General features: G+C 36.7%; 1 protein-coding gene and 1 pseudogene across 4 annotated transcripts in view; both read right to left on the bottom strand.

Moving 5' to 3' along the window:
* The window catches only part of SPAG16 (sperm associated antigen 16), a 1,175,325-nt gene that overhangs the window by 832,052 nt on the left and 324,046 nt on the right, over positions 1 to 19,227 (bottom strand). The window lies entirely within an intron of this gene.
* Positions 2,651 to 3,111, bottom strand: LOC111548125 (annotated as a pseudogene). The gene has a single exon (XR_002733320.2). The product of XR_002733320.2 is annotated as a 60S ribosomal protein L32 pseudogene (transcript).

Raw genomic sequence — 19,227 nt, 5'->3', positions numbered from 1 at the left:
TTTATTTATTTATTTATTTATTTATTTATTTATTTATTTATTTATTTTGAGATGGAGTCTTGCTCTATCTCCCAGGCTGGAGTGCAGTGGTGCAATCTGGGCTCACTGCAAGCTCCATCCCCTGGGTTCACATCATTCTCCTACCTCAGCCTCCCAAGTAGCTGGGACTACAGGTGCCCACCGCCATGCCCGGGTAATTTTTTGTATTTTTAGTAGAGATGGGGTTTCACTGTGTTAGCAAGGATGGTCTTGATCTCCTGACCTCATGATCTGCCTGCCTTGGATTCCCAACGTGCTTGGATTACAGGTGTGAGCCACCGTGCCTGTCCAATCATTGCATAAAATTTAAACACTCTTGAGACTGACTTACATGTTGCTTTACTGTTGTAGTAATTTTTGCATTTATGGCTTAAAACTAAATTGAAGTTATTGCTAAATGGTTATATTTACAAAATAAAGCTTGTTTTAAAATAAAATGTTTAACTTTGTTAATGAATGAATCAACTATCTAACCCTGTAGTAGAACTAGTTATTAAGGGAATAATTACTGATTTGTATAAGGTACAGTTAAACTCTCACTAAAAGAAAAGCAGGGAATCTGGAGAGAAAATTTAGCAATAAAAAAAGGAAATGACTAAGACAAAGAAATCATGGAGTGTTTTAAGGTCTAGCAACCTAATCCACCTCGTGACTTTTCCCTTTTAAAAAAAAAAAAAAAAAAAAAAAAAAAAAAATTTAATTCTGTGGATGCAAGAAAAAGAAAAGCAAAAATCCTCATGAAAAATGAAAGAGCATAGCATATTCAGCAAACTATAAACACGATTCTGTTTAATGCATAGGATAAATGATAATGTGTTTAAAGATAGAATGGAAAGGAAGGGCCTTCTGTGTCCCTGTTAAAGAGACTGGCATCATGATAGCTGTGGATTTAAGTAACAAATATCCATTCAAGTCCTACTTTAAATAAATGGCAATCTTATTCATAACCTGTTGAGGAAAGCAGATACTTTACAGTTTGGGGGGACTGTTTGTGTGTTGGGAGGCAGAATAAAGAGACATCTTCAACAAGTAAAAATGCGTATTAATCAGATAATGACTGCTATGAAGGAAAAATATGGTAACAGAGTAGGGAGTGATCAGGCAGTGAGGGTAGAGTAGAAGGCAGGGACCTTGTGAGGAAGTTTATAAAGATTTCCCTTTGAGAAAATGCCATTTAAGGTGAAATACAAATGCTGAGAAGGAGCCAGAAATATGATTTGGAGGAATGTTCTCGGTTGAGGAAATGTTAAGGCCGAAAGCAGACAATGGAAACCTAATGGTATGGACACTATAGTTATATGATAAATGTTAATCAGCTAACTATCTAAAGTGGGTTCTAATACATAGAAAAAGTTACTTATCTCTGCTATGTTTTCACAAAACAAGTTATTGAATTAAACAATTCTCAGAGTCCTAATATTTATCGTACAAGAATGAAAAACAAAAACAAAAACCATCACCCAGGAAACTTTATGAGAACAGGCCCATTAAGAACTCTGGTGTTAGATTGACATTCAGTAGGTTGGGCCAGATCATATTTTGAGAAAAAGTAAGCTATCTATTTAATTAAACAATTCAATAACTAAGGGGCTACAACCTCGATCTTGACAAGCCCTTTTGAGGTGAGTGTAGGGGAAAAACTAGCTGTGTACAAAGGGAAGTTCTGTAGACACACAGCACCACCAAAGGGCTGGATAGACTGAGCTGAGGCCTCTTAAAGCTCTAGTACTCATTCCTACTTGATGTCAGTAGGGTTCATAAGAGGCATTTACTTATTTATTTTATTTTTTTGAGAGAGGATCTTGCTCTGTCATCCCAACTAGAGTGCAGTGGCCTGATCATGGCTCACCGCAGCCTCAAACTCCTAGGCCCATGGGATCCTTCTGCCTCAGCCTCCCCAGTAGCTAGGACTACAGGCATGTGTCACCGTGCCTTGCTCATATTTAAAAAAAAAAAAAAAAAATTATTTTTGGCCAGGCACTGTGGCTCACATCTATAATCCCAGCATTTTGGAGGCCGAGGTGGGCAGATTACCTGAGGTCAGGAGTTCAAGAACAGCCTGACCAACATGGTGAAACCTCACCTCTACTAAAAACACAAAAACTAGCCAGGAGTGGTGGCAGCCGCCTGTAATCCCAGCTACTCGGAAGGCTGAGGCAGGAGAATTACTTGAACCTGGGAGATGGAGGTTGCAGTGAGCCGAGACTGGGCCATTGCACGCTAGCCTAGGGAACAAGAGTGATACCCTGTCTCAAAAAAATAAAAAAAATAAAAAAAAAAAAAATTTGTAGAGATGGGGTCTCGCTATATTGCTCAGGCTGGTGTCAAACTTCTGACCTCAAGGGATCCTTCCACTTTGGCCTCCCAAAGTGCTGAGATTGCAGACATGAGCTATGGTGCCAGGCCCATCATCAGTATTTAAATGCTTCATTGTTTTTATGAGTGAAGGGCCCTTCCAGACTAGGTCTTATTAGGAGGTTACTTAGGAATAGCAGTATTAGGCTTTAATCAATAGTGAAACTAGATTCTTTTGTACTGTAGAAAGGGCAGCTATGTTTGAATTACTCGATATTAATTTCCCTTCTTTCCCTTTCTTTTTTTTGAAGGAAAATGCCAGATGGCAGTTTTTACATTTATTTCAACAGAAAATGTGCACACGAGCTGTCTACTCATTTTCTTCACTGCGCAGCCTGGCATTGGGGTTGGTGACTCTGATGGCCAGCTGGGCAGCTCTTTCCACGATGGCTTTGCGGTTCTTGGAGGAAACATTGTGAGCAATCTCGGCACAGTAAGATTTGTTGCACATCAGCAGCACTTCCAGCTCCTTGACGTTGTGGACCAGGAACTTCCGGAATCCACTGGGCAGCATGTGCTTTGTTTTTTTGTTGCTTCCATAACCAATGTTGGGCATCAAGATCTGGCCCTTGAATCTTCTACGAACCCTGTTGTCAATGCCTCTGGGTTTCCGCCAGTTAGCTTAATTTTGACATATCGGTCTGACGGGTGCCGGATAAACTTCTTGGTTCTTTTTTTGACGATCTTGGGCTTCACAAGGGGTCTGAGGGCGGCCATGCCGAGGAGGAGATGGCTGCCACCTCCTTCTTTCCCTTTCTTTACTGGAGTTATCATTTCCCTTACAAATCCAGTTTCATCTGCAGGGTCCCACCTACCCATTACACATGGGGCCAACACATGACCTGTGCTACTAGATGTAAGCAAAGATGCTAAAATTGGTTAGTGTCCATCCAGACAGAGCTACAATAGCCTGAACAGATTTTTCATGTTGTGTTTCTTGCTTCCTAGACCCCTAGGTAACTCCATTCCTTCCCATTCCCAGTACTGCTTCTTGTCTCAGTAACTTTTGGGTGCTCTCAGTAAATTCCTGTTTGTTTAAATTAGGCAGAGTACCATATGCAGACAAAGTACCTTAACTGAAGCATATGACTTAGAAGGAACTAGATTCTCAGAGTCGTAATATTTAACGTACAAGAGTGAAAAACAAAACCAAAAACCATCACCGAGGAATCTTTATGAAAACAAGTCCATTAGGAACTCTGCTATTAGATTGAGATTCAGTAGTCTGGGCCAGAGACCAGGAATCTGCATGTTTAATCAACTCCCTCAGGATTCTAAAGCAGATCATATTTTGAGAAAAAGTAAGCTAGACTTTCTAGCTTCCCCATCCTGACACCCCCTTTCTATGATTTACTGCTATCCAATGCTCAGGGTTACATCTTTTCAGGGTGCCTAATAACAGCGATTGTAGCTATGCTTGTTGTTGTTCGTTTTCCCACCTCTGTGTTAAGAAAGTTAATGGGATGTTTCTGTTTAAAAGGCCTCCTGCAGAGTAGTAGACTCCTTAGGGAAAGAAAAGTAAATAAGAAATAGTTAACTGTGCCAACACATTAATTTATAGTATAATTTGCTCAATTATGCAGTAAAATTAGAACAATTTGTGGAAGTATGTTTCTTTTCAATCATAGAAAACCAGAAAGTGAGTTCACATCTTCCATTGTTGTCTTGAAAAGAGCTAGAAAAATGGCACAGAGGACTTGGGTTTGAATCCTCCTCTTCCACTTAATAGTACATAGCTTTGAGCATTTGTTAACCAATTTGATCTCCAGTTTCCTAATCGGTAAAATGGACTAATTTCTTTTACTATTATTATTATACTTTAAGTTCTGGGATACATGTGCAGAACGTGCAGATTTGCTATGCAGATATACATGTGCCATGGTGGTTTGCTGTACCCATCAACCCATCATCTAGGTTTTAAGCCCTGCATACAAGTCAGGTGTTTGACCTAATGTCATCCCTCCCTTTGCTCTCTACCCCCAAAATGAACGAATTTCATAGGATTATTGTGATACTGCAAAAAGTAACAATCATTTTGTAAACCATATAACATAATATATATATGCTATTAGCTACAGCTATAGTCTGGTCCTGCATTCTCATTCAATGTGTAATTGCAGTTATTTACACAAAACAAACGAATATTACCTAACATTAAATAACACAATACAATGAACCATTTGGCCAAAGTTATCAGGTTAATTTAATACATTGTCATGTCTACACTTGCAAAATAAAGTTTGTTTGTTTTTTTTTTTTATTGTTTTTGTTTGTTCATTTGTTTTTCTAGATAGTCTCTGTCACCCAGGCTGGAGTGCAGTTGCATGATCTCAGCTCACTGCAACCTCCCCCTCCCAGGTTCAAGCAATTTTCCTGCCTCAGCCTACCGAGTAGCTGGGATTACAGGTGCATGCCACAGCGCCCAGCTAATTTTTGCATTTTTAGTAGAGACAGGGTCTCACCATGTTGGCCAGGCTGGTCTCGAACTCCTGGCCTCAAGTGATCTGCCCACCTTGGTCTCCCAAAGTGCTGGGATTACAGGCATGAGCCACCATGCCCAGCCTAAAGTTTGTTTTAAATGACATCTCTGATGAGCAAAATCTCAAGAATACAAATATACTATTAACTCATAATAACAATTTTGATACTCCTATAGGTGGGTTTTTATCATCTGGCAAGACATGAGGATTGCAACTCTGTTTATTATCTGTATCATCTAGAATAACTGTACTCATAGTATATGTTCAGTAACTATTTGCAGATTAACAGTCTCTCAACTTGACCTTGGGTAAATCAACTTAACCACTCTGAGACTCTCAGATTAGTTATCAATAAAGTGGTTCAAAATAATAACAGTTTTGAGAGATTGTTTTAAGAATTAATGTAAATGTATGTAAAGCACTTAAGATAGTCCTCAGCAGTGAGAAAAATATAAGGAAACATTGATTCCTCCTTTTAACCTCTACCCCATCATTGGGTAAAATGTTATGGAATTTCCAGGAAGTCCTGCATTGATGTTTTTAAGCAATATTTAAATCATAAGTCATCTTTGCTTAAAGCAGAAATTACATACCAACAGTGCAGTATTAACCAATCTTAATATTAAGATTATACTAATGCCCATTAATATCTTATAAAAGCATAAGAGTTTCACAGATAAACTAAAAGAAGAATAATCACACTTAAGACATAAATATTATAATGACCTATGTGAGACTATTCCTAACATTTGTGGTCAACCTTATCAACAGATGGAATACTCAGTTTTCAAGAAAGGGGCATCCACTATCCCAGGACAATAACAGGAGCTGTTGTGATGGTTATTTATTCTCTGATGCCTCTGAACGACTGATAGCCAAAAGGGCCAGGTATCTGCAATGAGCCAGGAATCAAGGATTGATGTAAAAAGAATTTAAAGTAAATTGCATCCACTCTTTCTATCTCAGAGTGACAGAAGCTTGTTGATTACCCTCAATGATTGTCTTCTGGGTAGCACCAAGAGACACAGAGTAATATAGGAAAATAAAAAGATATATCATGTATCTTATTATGCCGTTTGTATCCCTTTAAATGAAATTTGTTATAAAAATCAGTTGTTGAAAAGCTTAATCAATCATTTGCAGGGAGTTAAAAATCCTAGTGAATACTGAGAACTTTCATTTTGTTTTAGCAAAACAGACTTAGTTTCATATAATTCCAGAATGTTCTACTCTCCCTTACATAAGCACATCCCAGCCAACAATGTTTCAATGAGTAAGCTGTTTGGAAAACAGTATTTTACCATCCCCTCAATTCAAAATGTTCTCCCAATACAACAGGAGGATGGGATTTTAGAGTGGATGGCTATCCTGTTCCCAAACCTAGAGGAGCTCTTGCCCCCTGACCACACTGTGTGACAAAGAGATTGAAAGGGCTGATTCATCATAACATCAGTTTCTATTTGAATCCTTTGAGATAAGTACTTCCATTCTTAGTTTATATTCACTAAGCAATCTTCTCTCGCCTACTTCCAAATTTTTATTCCTATAGGGAGAGGAATAGGAAGAACCATCCATGCATTCACAAGATACTGCTTAGCATCTATTATGCATCAAGAACTGGAGGTAAAGTAATGAAAATAAAAAGAAAAATGTTCTGGCTTCACGGAAAAAAAAAATGCATTCTAGAGAAGAGGCAGAGAACAATAAACCTAAGTAAAAATATGTGCTAAGGAGAAAAAAGCAGAAAATGTAAATAGGAGGTGTCAGAGATGTTTACAATATTTAGATAGGAAAGAGCTTATTGAGAAACTATCATATGAATAAGAACTTAAGCAGGTGAGGAAAAATTGCTTATAGATATTTGAGGGAAGATAATTCCAGGTGGCAGGAATGGCAAGTGCAAAGGCCCTGAGAATGGAATTGCCTAATCTATTAAAATCAAGTCAAGGAAACGAGTAAGGGGTAGAGTGAGCAAGAAGGCAGAGCATTAAGGAGATAAGGTCAGAGAGTAACAGGGCACCAAATCATGTAAGGTCTTGTTGGTAATTAAAAGAACTTCAGCTTTTATTTTAAGTTAAATAAAGAGCCAATGAGTTTTGTGAGCCAAGGAGTAAAATTATCTCCTTTTATTTTAATATAATTACTCTGGCTATTGTATCGAGATTAGATTTGGCTGGGGGTGAAGGGGAACACAGGGATAAGCAGGTAGACCAGTTTGGAGATCACTGTAATAATCTAGGTGATACATAATAGTAGCTTGGAGTATAAGTGGTTAAAAATGAAGATGGTGAGAAGTGGTCAGATACTGCATATACTCTCAAGAAACCCAATAGGTTTTCCTAAATATTAGAATATTTGGTATTCGAGAAAAAGAAAATCCAATAATGATTCCATCATTTTAAAAAATTATTCAGGCAGGGCGTGGTGATTAACAACTGTAATCCCAACACTTTGGGAGGCCAAGGTGAGCAGATTGCCTGAAATCAGGAGTTCGAGACCAGCCTGACCAACACTTCTCTACTAAAAATACAAAACTTTGCCAGGCATGGTGGCAGGTGCCTGTAATCCCAGCTACTCGGGAGGCTGAAGCAGGAGAATCACTTGAACCCAGGAGGCAGAGGTTGCAGTGAGCTGAGACAGGGCCTTGGCACTCCATCCAGCCTGGGAAACAAGAGTGAAACTGCATCATATATACATATATATATATATTTATATAATTATATATATATATATATATATACATTATATATATATGTAAATTTTTATTTTTCAAGGCTAGTCAAGTGGAGCAGTGAGCACAAAGAAGGAATGAAATAATCTGTAACAGGTTGTGATCAATTGGTGGTTGATTTTATGATTTTTGAACCAAGTTTATTGGGAAAACAGAGCTGTCATTTACTGAGGCAAAAAAGAAACAGGTCCAGAAGGTTATATCTTCACATATTAACTTTACAATGTCTATTAGATATCTAAGTGATGACACAAAGTAGGCAGGTGGAATTCAGAGGTGGTGTCTTGGCTCAAGAGAAATATTTGGAAATCAGTAATTTAAAGAAGATATAATTCTGAGAGAGAAAAAGAAAAATTACAATAACTTCTCCTAGGGCACTTAAACTTGTAGATATTTATATTTTATGTGTAAAACATATTAATAGTGACATTTCCCCTCTGAATATTGTTTGAACACCTGTTAGTTTTAGTACATGTTTGGTAATTCAAAAAAATTAAAGGTAAATATCCATATCTAAACTAAAGATTAGAGACATAACATTTCATATGGAAATATTCGCGAAAGACCTCAAGCCCTCATTCTATTTTTGCTATAGGTATTTAATATGAATGATGGGCCAATATTATAATTACACACACAAGCAGTTTTGAGATCAATAAAAAAGTCACTGTAATATAAAGCATTGCAACTTTTATTACTAATGTCATTATTATTATAATCAACTATTGATTTTTGGTTTTCATAGTTCCACCCATACAAAATATTGATTGTGGAGAACACTCTGAAAGCAGTGTTACAAATGGGTAACTTTCTGTGAAACACCATAGGGAAAATGGCTATTAATTTTTTTTTAAGTAAATAAATCTGTGGTTTCAATTGTAAAACAATATGAAACAAAAGATATCTTTACATCTCCAAAATGAAACCTAGTGTTTATCATCTATATTATTCATATGTTATCACCTATTATTAGCCAATATAATAATGTGATATGTATAAGTGGACAAAAATGTGTTTCCTAGTGGAAAACGTCATTTACCCTGGACATTTTATTACTAGTCTACATAGCAAATCTCCTAAAAATAGAGCAGTTAATGGTGTAGCTATCTGTGAAGTAAATAAAATAGAAGGCATGATTCAAAGTATTATTAACTAAACCCTCCATTTAAAGCAAACAAAGCCATTAAAATGGTTTGAAATCCCCTACAGTGTATCTAATATAGCTTATCAATATTTAACCTTCTTTATTCTTCAATTTGGTAACCATTAAATTTATTTTTCAAATAGTATGGTATTCATCCAGGTTCCTAAATATAAAATCACATAGAAAAAAACATGATATTAATACATGCTTACCAATGGACTGTCATCTTAATCAATGTTTTTGACTTTTATCTTAACCAAAAACATACTATAGGAACCAAGGGAAAACTTCCCCTTTGCCCTCTGAAGGTTCACTGAAAAATCAAGTTACAAAAGGAAATTAATGGGAGAAATGGCACAGAAATTTATTAAGGTGGGAGGGAGAACACATAAGGGAGAACCACAGAGTGACTACCCCCAACCCCCAGTGGGGTACAGAAGTCTATCTATCATCATGAGGTGGTCAGAGACATTCGAACCAGAGCGACTCCATCTTGAGTGAGGGCTAGGACAATGAGGCTGGGACTTGCTGGGCTGCACTCCCAGGAAGAAAGGTGTTCCTAGCCTCTAGATGTTTATGGTTAAGGGAAGAGATTGATAATGTTTACCAAATAGACCCAGACTTGGGAGTGTCCACATATCCAGATATCTTGAGAACAAAGGCATTCCTAATTTTACTTTAAATATAATAATGATTTTTGCAAAATATAGTAATTAAGAAAATTAATTATTTTTCACAAAACCTTGTAGTAGAGCACATCTCCCCATGATCTTTTTTAATCCTATATATATATATATACAAGCATTGTACCTAGGGTAGATGCGTTCTTCCTCTTAGTTTTGGGAACGCCCTACTCAGTCTATGGAGAATCTGTACTTTCACCACTTTATTTTCTTAATAAACTTGCTTTTGCTTTGCACTGATGACTTGTGCTGAATTCTCTCTTGTGCAAGATCCAACAACTCTCTCTTGGGGTCTGGATTGGGACCCTTTTCCTGTAACAAGGTTACAGAAGAAAGCTTGGATCATGGCAAAACAGGTTATGGTGATAAAAAGGTTATGGGAGGGGGAGAAGAGGAGGTCTGGCCAGTGAAGGCGGTCCCATTATGCAGATGAAATCTCACACAAAGCAGCCCTCAGAGAGAATAGATGGTAAGTGTTTCTTTCAGATTTTCAAAAGTGTTAGACTTTCAGTTAATCTTTCCTACCTTAGGAAAAGGGAAGGCCTTAGAGAAAACCTGGCTACATCAAGCCCGATTTTCTCTACAGATGCAAATCTCCCTGCAAATGGACAGCTTTGCAGGGCTACTTCTGTTTGCAGGTCCTCTTAACAACCTTCTCAAAATTTGTCAAAGAAGTATATTGTGCAGTGAAATACTTTGATTTCCTTCAATACGTAATAGTAAAATATTTTAAAATATTATTAATATAAGGAAAAGGAAAATAAAAAATCAGCCAATAAACTTTGAAATAAAATGGCAGGGGTATTTAAATAAAAGTGGCCACAATTACAACAGTAGGAGAGTGACAGCAGGATCTCGTAGGAGGCTGAGCCAGGAGCCTTAGCCAACCATGACTGGCCTGACTAATCCCTAATTGAAGGCTGCTTTCTCTGTGCCCCTGGGGATTACAGTGGCTGGATTATGAATAGGCAGAGGGGATTTTGTTTAGAGAATTAAAACCTGAAGAAGCTATGAATAAAATACACCTGCATACACATCACCAGAACACCACCATCACTACCGTCATTAAAAGCTGAATTAAAGATCAAAACTCAATTTGCTGAGTCAAGAAATTCTGAAAGAAAGTAAGATCAATCTACACATTTAATGATGAGAGACATGTAAAGTGGCAGTTTGGAGTGAAAAGGAAATAGTGGGGGAGATGGGCAGAAAATGCCCTGAGGGGACAGCTCCTATATAATAGAAAGCAATATAACACGAATATGATTGAAACAGCACTTGGAAAGATGTTTAGTGAGATATGGAACTCAAAAGATTGCTGTTCATGAGTGCAAGAGGGTGACTGGCTAGTCACTGTGGTTTGTAAGAAAACCAACTCAGCATCCAGAAGACACAGCATTCAAAATAAATTTAAAAGGCCATGAAGAGGCAAACAGGGAGAGAAAACACAACCTTGAAAACTAAGATGGCAACAGAGGCACAGAAGAATTGGGATATGCTTAATACAGAATTTAAATGTACAGTAAAAGAGGTTACCATTGCTCTAAAACAAAGTCAATTTAGCCAAAAGTAAGTGAAATGGTTAGAAACGGTCACTACAAATCACTGTTTCAGTAATTTAGAACATGAAATCAAGCTGATAGCTGCACAAAGGCTTCCAGGAGGCTTCCAGTGATCTGGTATTTTTCTGGCTTTAATTTTCGGAATAGAAAAATTCAGTAGATAATGTTCAGGCTCTTACTTCATTTTTAGTGTGAAGACAAGTCTCTGAGATGAATAACCAGTTTTTTCATCATTTCTGCAAAATGACTTATGTAATTTTCATAGAGACCTTTTAAAAGATTGTCTGTTTTTCTTTTTCTTTTTTTTTTTTTTTTTTTTTTTTTTGCTTTTTCTCTTTGAAAGTACAGTATCTGGCCGAGCACGGTGGCTCACGCCTGTAATTTCAGCACTTTGGGAGGCCGAGGCAGGCAAATCACGAGGTCAGGAGCTCGAGACCATCCTGGCTAACACAGTGAAACTCCGTCTCTACTAAAAATCCAAAAAAATCAGCTGAGCCTGGTGGGCGCCTGTAGTCCCAGCTACTCCGGAGGCTGAGGAGGGAGAACGGCGTGCACCCGAGAGGCGGAGCTTGCAGTGAGCCGAGATCCGAATATCGGCTCTGCCTCAAAAAAAACAAAAACAAAAACAAAAACAAAAAAAAGTATATATAGTATCTATCCTGGTTGTGAACCCCACCTCCCTGCTCCCCTCCTAACACACACACACACACACACACACACACTCAGAAAAAACAAAACCAGAAAGATTTGATGGGCATAGATTTGAACCTGCTGTCTCAGAATTCTTAATAGATAACACTATAAAAAAAAATTGTAACGCCACACTATAAAGGATCATAGTTAAATTTAGTACTTTCTAAAGTATTATAAATGGATTGAAGTCCAGAAAGCACAAAATTAAACAAGTAGGGAAGGTTCTTATTAGCTTTAATGGAAGGGAAATTACTTAAATGACATTCTAAAATCGGAGGCAGTTGCACCTGACAATTTATAAACTTTCTCCAGAGAAAAAAACAAGTATTCCCTGCAATCTGTAGGAAAAAGAAAATGAAAGCCTCTTAGATAGAATCCCAATTGTATCTTAGGTGTATTTTACAATGCACATGAGTGGAGATCATGCAGTAAAGAGAGCAGATAACTCACATTAGACAGAGGTATGGGTTTTGAATCAGTAGACTCAGGTGTGCATCTAAGCCTTGTCCTCAGTGGCTAAGTTAATTTCGGCAATTTCTTCATCAGATATAAAATGACAATAATATCTACTAGCACTGTCTTTTATAAAAAGTAAATCATTAAATTAAACAGTGCCTGAGAAAATATTAAAATGTTCTTACTAACACAGGTTCCATGAGTGAATGGACTTAATCTTCATAAATTTCACAGGGGCAGGTACAGAGCATCTACCAATATTAATCTAGAAAGTTAATTCACACACCTAATTTTTACTTAGGCACTGAGAAAATATGGATCAAGACTTTTTCTATTTTTAAGAAAGGGGCAATAGAAAATATTTAATTCTAAAAATTATTAATTTGCTTTATGCAAGGAAATATTTTACTATACTATGTATTCATAGTTACATTTAAATTTTAATAATTGATTATGCTTTTATGAAATAAGAAAAAACTATCATGTAAAATATGTTCATTGAAGAAACTGAATTTGAGAACTTTCATGGCTAATTACTATTTGCTATTAAATCAAAATGAAACTGATCAATTTTCAAGACATTTTACCAACTAGTCTCTTCTTTCATCTACCAAACATACCATCTTTCTGTTGAGTTCAACATATGCACTATAAACTTCTCCAACTGATTTCTACTCTGTTACATGCCTCTGCTGTTTTCTTCCCTGATGATATTTTGCCTTTCTCTATTAAAACCTTCTTGGTCCTTTTATTTTTACCCAGTCATTCTCATAATATTCTGTGGATTATTCACCATTGTTTCTGATGCCAAGATGGTGACATGGTAGGACTGCAGTGCAGATGAAGCTTTGTATTTTGCTGAAGGTATGGATGATGCCAGAATTAGGGAAAGGTTCATTGCTAAATACAGATTGAGAGACAGAGAAATCTGCTGAAATCAGTAAGCTAAAGTACAGAGTCTTAGGGTTAAATGTAGATAACAAAATCCAGGCTAAAGATAAGAATAGAAATTATGATCTGTAGTAGGTACAGCTGCAAATTAATCACTAGGATCAGGTGGATATTTGGTAACCGCACCAAGTAAAAAGATGTGCAAGAATGTGCATGCCACATTATTTGTAATTAGCACAAATCTGGAAGTAATGTCAGAGAAGCAAATGAATCATGCTCAAACAATTTATTAGAAAAGTTTCAATCAAAACACAATGAGAATTATTTGTAATTAGTAAAAATCTGGAAGTAATGTCAGAAAAGCATATGAATCATGCTCAATTTATTAGAAAAGTTTCAATCAAAACACAATGAGATATCAACACAAATCAGTAAAATAGCTAAAATTGAGAGGACTAATAATGTTGTCGAAGATGTGAACCAGCTAGAACTCTGATCCGTTGCTTGTGGGCATGTGAATTGGTTCAACCATTTTGGAAAATGGTTTTGTAATATATACTATGCCTGAACATGTCCCCACTTTGTTGAGCACACATTCACCAAAAGACTCATACACGAATGTGCACAGCAGCTTTATTCATAAAAACCAAACATTGGAAAGAATACAAATGCCTTTCACCATAATTGTGGTATATGTATATAATGGAATGCTACTCAACACCAAAAAGGAATAAATTACTAACACCCACTACATGGATACAGCTCAGCAATATTATGTTAATGGAAGAAATATTATGTTAATGGAATATCCAATATTATGTTAATGGAAGAAATCATAGAGATGCCATTAGATTACATTCATCTAAGGTTAATAAAGCCTTAATAAAGGCAAAATTAACCTATGTTCATTGAAGTTAGAATAGTGGTTACCCCTAGAGGATGCCATCTGGAAAGAACCATAAAAAAATTGTAGCATGGTGTAATATTCTATTATATATCCTGAAGTAAGTTGTGTTTATATGATTGTATATATATGTAAAAATACATCAAGCTGCTTGAGATTTGTGTAGTTTACTATGTATATGTAATTTATGTAATTATGCCCTAAAAGTTCTCTTTTAGAAATGCTTTCCAGTCTGGGTGCAGTGGCTCACACCTGTAATCCCAGCACTTTGGGAGGCCGAGGTGGGCCGATCATGAGGTCAGGAGATTGAGACCATCCTGGCTAACACAGTAAAACCTCGTCTCTACTAGAAATACAAAAAATTAGCCAGGTATGGTGGCAGGTACCTGTAGTCCCACCTACTCTGCAGGCTGAGGCAGGAGAATCATTTGAACCCAGGAGGCGGAGGTTACAGTGAGCCAAGAACAGGCCATTGCACACTAGCCTAGGGAACAAGAGTGAAACTCTGTCTCAAAACAAAAAATTATTTTTGTAGAGATGGGTTCTTGCTATATTGCTCAGGCTGGTGTCAAACTCCTGGACTCAAGGGATCCTTCCACTTTGGCCTCTCAAAGTGCTGAGAATACAGACAGGCTGAGGCAGGAGAATGGCATGAACCCAAAAGGCAGAGCTTGCAGTGAGCTGAGATTAAACCACTGCACTCCAGCTTGGGCGACAGTGCGAGATTCCCTCTCAAAAAAAAAAAAAACAAAAAAAAGAAAGAAATACATTCTAAAGTATTTATCGATGAAATAAAGTATCTGATTTTGCTTCAAAATTATCCAGTATTTTGAGATACTTGGGTGGACATATATAAAGTGTGATTGGCTATAAGTCACTAATTCTTGATGGGTACATGAAGTTCATCATATTATTCTTTACATTTTCATGTATGCATGAAATATTCCATAAATCAACCAATAAATAAAAACTATATATACACATATATGCATACACAGAGAGAAAGAAAGAATAAGAGATTTGGTGAAAAGAAAAATAAGATAATAGAACTCAGTTTACAAAACTTTATGTTTTGTATAAATATATACAAAAACAATTATGAAATTAAGCAGTAGAAAGTGGAAGAAATGAGAAGGTAGTTGGAATAGAATGTTGAGTCAACAGACTGTTGTGTACTTATTACAAATTTAGGTTTTTTCTTGAAGCAAATGAAGAAGAGTTGAAGAATTATAACCAGAAAAGCCATACAGTTAGAAAATTAGGAAGATCTATTGTGTAGAAATAGAATTGTGGAAGGGAAAGATAAAAGAGAAAAAATCAGCTTACAATTTAATAAATAATGTAGATCTAAAATATGGCAGTAGTAATAAGAAATAGCAGAGATTTATATAATAAGACAGTGCCCATAAGTTTTTAACAAAAATAGACTAATGTGAGAATATGGAAGATATTGAACCTAGACAATATGATGATTGATTAGATGAAAGTAAGAAGGAAACGAGGACACATAATTCAATCATTCACTCCTTCAGCACCTATAAATGCCAGGAATTTGATGGACTTCAAGGAGCAAAAGTAAAAAATATACATATATATGATTTCTGCCTCATGAAGCTTGAGTACAATGAAGAGAAATCAATAATAATGAAATGAACAAAAAATAAAGGAAAAACTTAAGAGTTCTGTAAAAAAAAAATACAACTAGCTTCAGAAATTGAATGGAAATGACAATTTAAATAGAGTGGGCAGAAAAGGCCTCCCTAAAAATACAACATTTAAACTGACAAACAAAAATAAACAGGAAGTCAGGCAGGACGCGGTGGCTCACACCTGTAATCCCAGAACTTTGGGAGGCCAAGGCGGGCTGATCACCTGAGGTCAGGAGTTCAAGACCAGAATGGACAACATGGTGAAACCCTGTCTCTACTAAAAATACAAAAATTAGCCAGATGCACTCCTGTAATCCCAGCTACTCAGGAAGCTGAGGCAAGAGACTCATTTGAACTCAGGAGGCAGAGGATGTGTTGAGCCAAAATCATGCCATTGCACTTCAGCCTAGGCAACAGATGAGCCTCTGTCTCAAACAAACAAACAAACAACAACAACAACAAAAACAGGAAGTCTTTCGGTAAGAGAGGGATAATACGGAAAGAGAAAAGAAAGTGGTTAATACTTGAAAAACTGAATTAAAGCCAAAAATAGTGACCAAATAAGCAAGGGAATTAATGGAATGAACTGGAGTGTGAATGGTAGGCCAAAGGATTCAGAGCTTGTAGGAAAGGAAAAGAGTTTGGATTTTATTCTATACACCATAAGATACCACTGAATCATTTTATGAATAGATCTCATCCATTTAGTCTTTTAAATAGTTTAACTTGATTTCTATCTCATTTCCACATAAATATTTCCAAAACAAATTAAAAGAGCTAAATAATAAATGGTTCTATGTGGATATCAGATCTAAGTGTAAAAAGCAAAGTTTTAAATCTCTTTTAGAGAATATGTGATAATTTTTGTTACTTTTGAATAGCAAGAATTCCCTTAGTAAGACAAAAATTATAACTATGAAGAAAATAATTAATAAACTCAACTCCATTTAAATATAAACAACTGTTCATCAAAACGTGGCATAATCAAAGTGAGAAAACCAGCCACAGTTGGCAAGATATGGAAAATGCATACAAGCATTAGAAGATTGGCATAGAAATATTTTTTAAATTTCCTTTCAAATTTGTGATAAAACAGAAGCAATCCACAGAAATATGAGCGAAAGATATAAATAAGGGTTTCACAGAAAGTAGAAGATACAGACTCTGTCCCTTACCTTATGAAGTTTAAAGACTAGAGGTGGACAGATTTTGATAAAACAGCAATTATACTTCTGAGATAGAGGCTGCCTCTGCCACTTCAGTCTAGTTACAACATGAAAACATCATGGCAGAGCCCATCAGTGTTGACCTGCACTTTTCATGCAAATAAACAAGAAATATATTTTTGCTGTTTTAAGTCTATGAGTTTTTGAAGTTATTTGTTATTGCAAAAATAGCTGAAACAACTAGCACCATATGCAAATATGCACTGAAAGTGAATTAAACACCTAAATGCATGATGTAAAGCCATAAAGTTAAAAGGATGTGCAGGAGAATATTATTGTAACCTAGCAGAAAATATATTTTTAATCAATTACCCAAGTAGGAAAAATAAATAAAACAAGATCAAAGATTTTATTCAATAAAGGGTTCGATATATAAAACTAAGAAATTGGTAATCATTTGAGAGAAATATATAACATTTAAAACAAAAGATAGATAAACAATATGCAGGAATTATTAAAAATTATTTTCTGCCAGCTTTTGGGTGGGAATTGAGTTTTTGTTTGTTTGTTTGTTTGTTTGTTTTTTGAGACGAAGTCTCTCTGGGTCACCAGGCTGGAGCATAGTGGCGCGATCTTGGCTCACTGCAACCTCTGCCTTCCAAGTTTCACCATGCCCGGCTAATTTTTTTGTAGTTTTTGTAGAGACAGGGTTTCACCATGTTGGCCAGGGTGGTCTAGATCTCTTGACCTTGTGATCTGCCCGCCTTGGCCTCCCAACGTGCTGGGATTACAGGTGTAAGCCACTGCGCCCGTCCTGGAAATGAGTTCATTATACTAGTTTGGTTTTCCACTGTTATTTTACATTCTAGATCTGGGTCACATAACAATGGGGATACGTTCTGCAAAATGTATTATTAGGTGATTTTGTCATTGTGCAGACATCATAGAGTGTACCAAACACAAACCCAGATGATACAGTCTACTACACACCTATGGCAGGGGTCCCAACCCCAGTCCACAGACTGGTGCTGGTCTGTGGCCTGTTAGAAACTGGGCTGAGGTGAGTGGCGGGAGAGAGTGAGCATTACTGCCTGAGCTCCACTTCCTGTCAGATCAGAAGCAGCATTAGATTCTCACAGGTATGCAAACCTTTTTGTGAACTGCACATGTGAGGAATCTAGTTGTGTGCTCCTTATGAGACTCTAACTCTCATAATGTCTGAGGGCTTCAGGTGGTACACTTTCATCTAGAAACAATCCCCCACCCTGACACTGGTTCATGGAAAAATTGTCTTCCACAAAACTAGTCCCCAGTGCCATAAAGGTTGAGGAATGATGATATATGGTATAGCCTATTGTTCCCAGGCTGCAAACCTGTACAGCATGTTACTGCACTGAGTGCTCTAGGCAATTGTAACACAATGGTAAGTATTTATGTATCTAAACATTTAAACATAGAAAAGGTATAGTAAAATATGATGTTGCAATATTATGGGACCACTATCATATACATTTGTACTGCTCGTTGTTGACCTAAACATTTTTACGCAGCATCTGACTTTATTCATTTCAGATTTAAGGTGAGTTGATCATAGCTTTTTACTTAAAACTGTGTTAATGAGAACCATTCATTGCTTTATAGGTATCTAATTGCTCCATAGTGCATAGGCATACACCCTAGTGTTTCATCTCAAAGCTGTATTTAGCCTCTAAATTTATGATGAACACATAAACACACATATACATGCATGTACACAATGTTGGGGCTCAGAAACTGATACTCCAAAATATGGCATTTTAACGTGATGAACTGAAGAAGAAGCCTCAAGGTCTGTCTCCCCTCCATCTCCTCCAAAACACCGGTTGAAGTTGGTCACTGAAATTCCCTTTTCTGCTTAAAGTTCAGATCCACCAAAGAAGAAAACAGTTACCTCTGGTCCCTTCCCTGAGTTTTCATTAACTGAACTCACATGACAGGAAGAAAGACTGAAACCTGTCAACATATCTGGACAAACATTTTCAAGACCTTCTGCAGGCCCAAGTCTCTTCTGCAGGCCCAACAGGATTTGTCCCAGGCCATTTCATGTTCTTCAAGCCCATTGCATTTCCCTAATAATCATTTACTCTCCTTCTTAAAATCATCCACACTTCCCCATCTCACTTTCCCCTAAGACAAAGGATATATAACCAGCTGTACCTCACTGTGTGGTAGAGTAATCGCTCTGTGATTTTTCCTCCCTGCATGCTAATAAATTTGGATGTCATTTCTCATACTAATTTGCCTTTTATCAATTAACTTTTAAGTGAACCTTCAGAGAGTAGAGGTAAAAGTTTTTTCCTTTGCCTCTACAACACATAGCAAGAAAGGGAAAAGGACAGAGAGTGTCTTTAAACTTCTGCTAAAATTTCTCTTGGGTAAAAATTCAATAATTGGAGTCCAAGGAATATGCATGCTTAATGTCACTAAGTACTGCC

Source organism: Piliocolobus tephrosceles, chromosome 11 (assembly GCF_002776525.5).
Source record: "Piliocolobus tephrosceles isolate RC106 chromosome 11, ASM277652v3, whole genome shotgun sequence".
Taxonomy (NCBI): Eukaryota; Metazoa; Chordata; class Mammalia; order Primates; family Cercopithecidae; genus Piliocolobus; species Piliocolobus tephrosceles.
The sequence above is the reverse complement of the archived record's forward strand: the minus strand, read 5'-3'. Positions and strand labels throughout refer to the sequence as shown.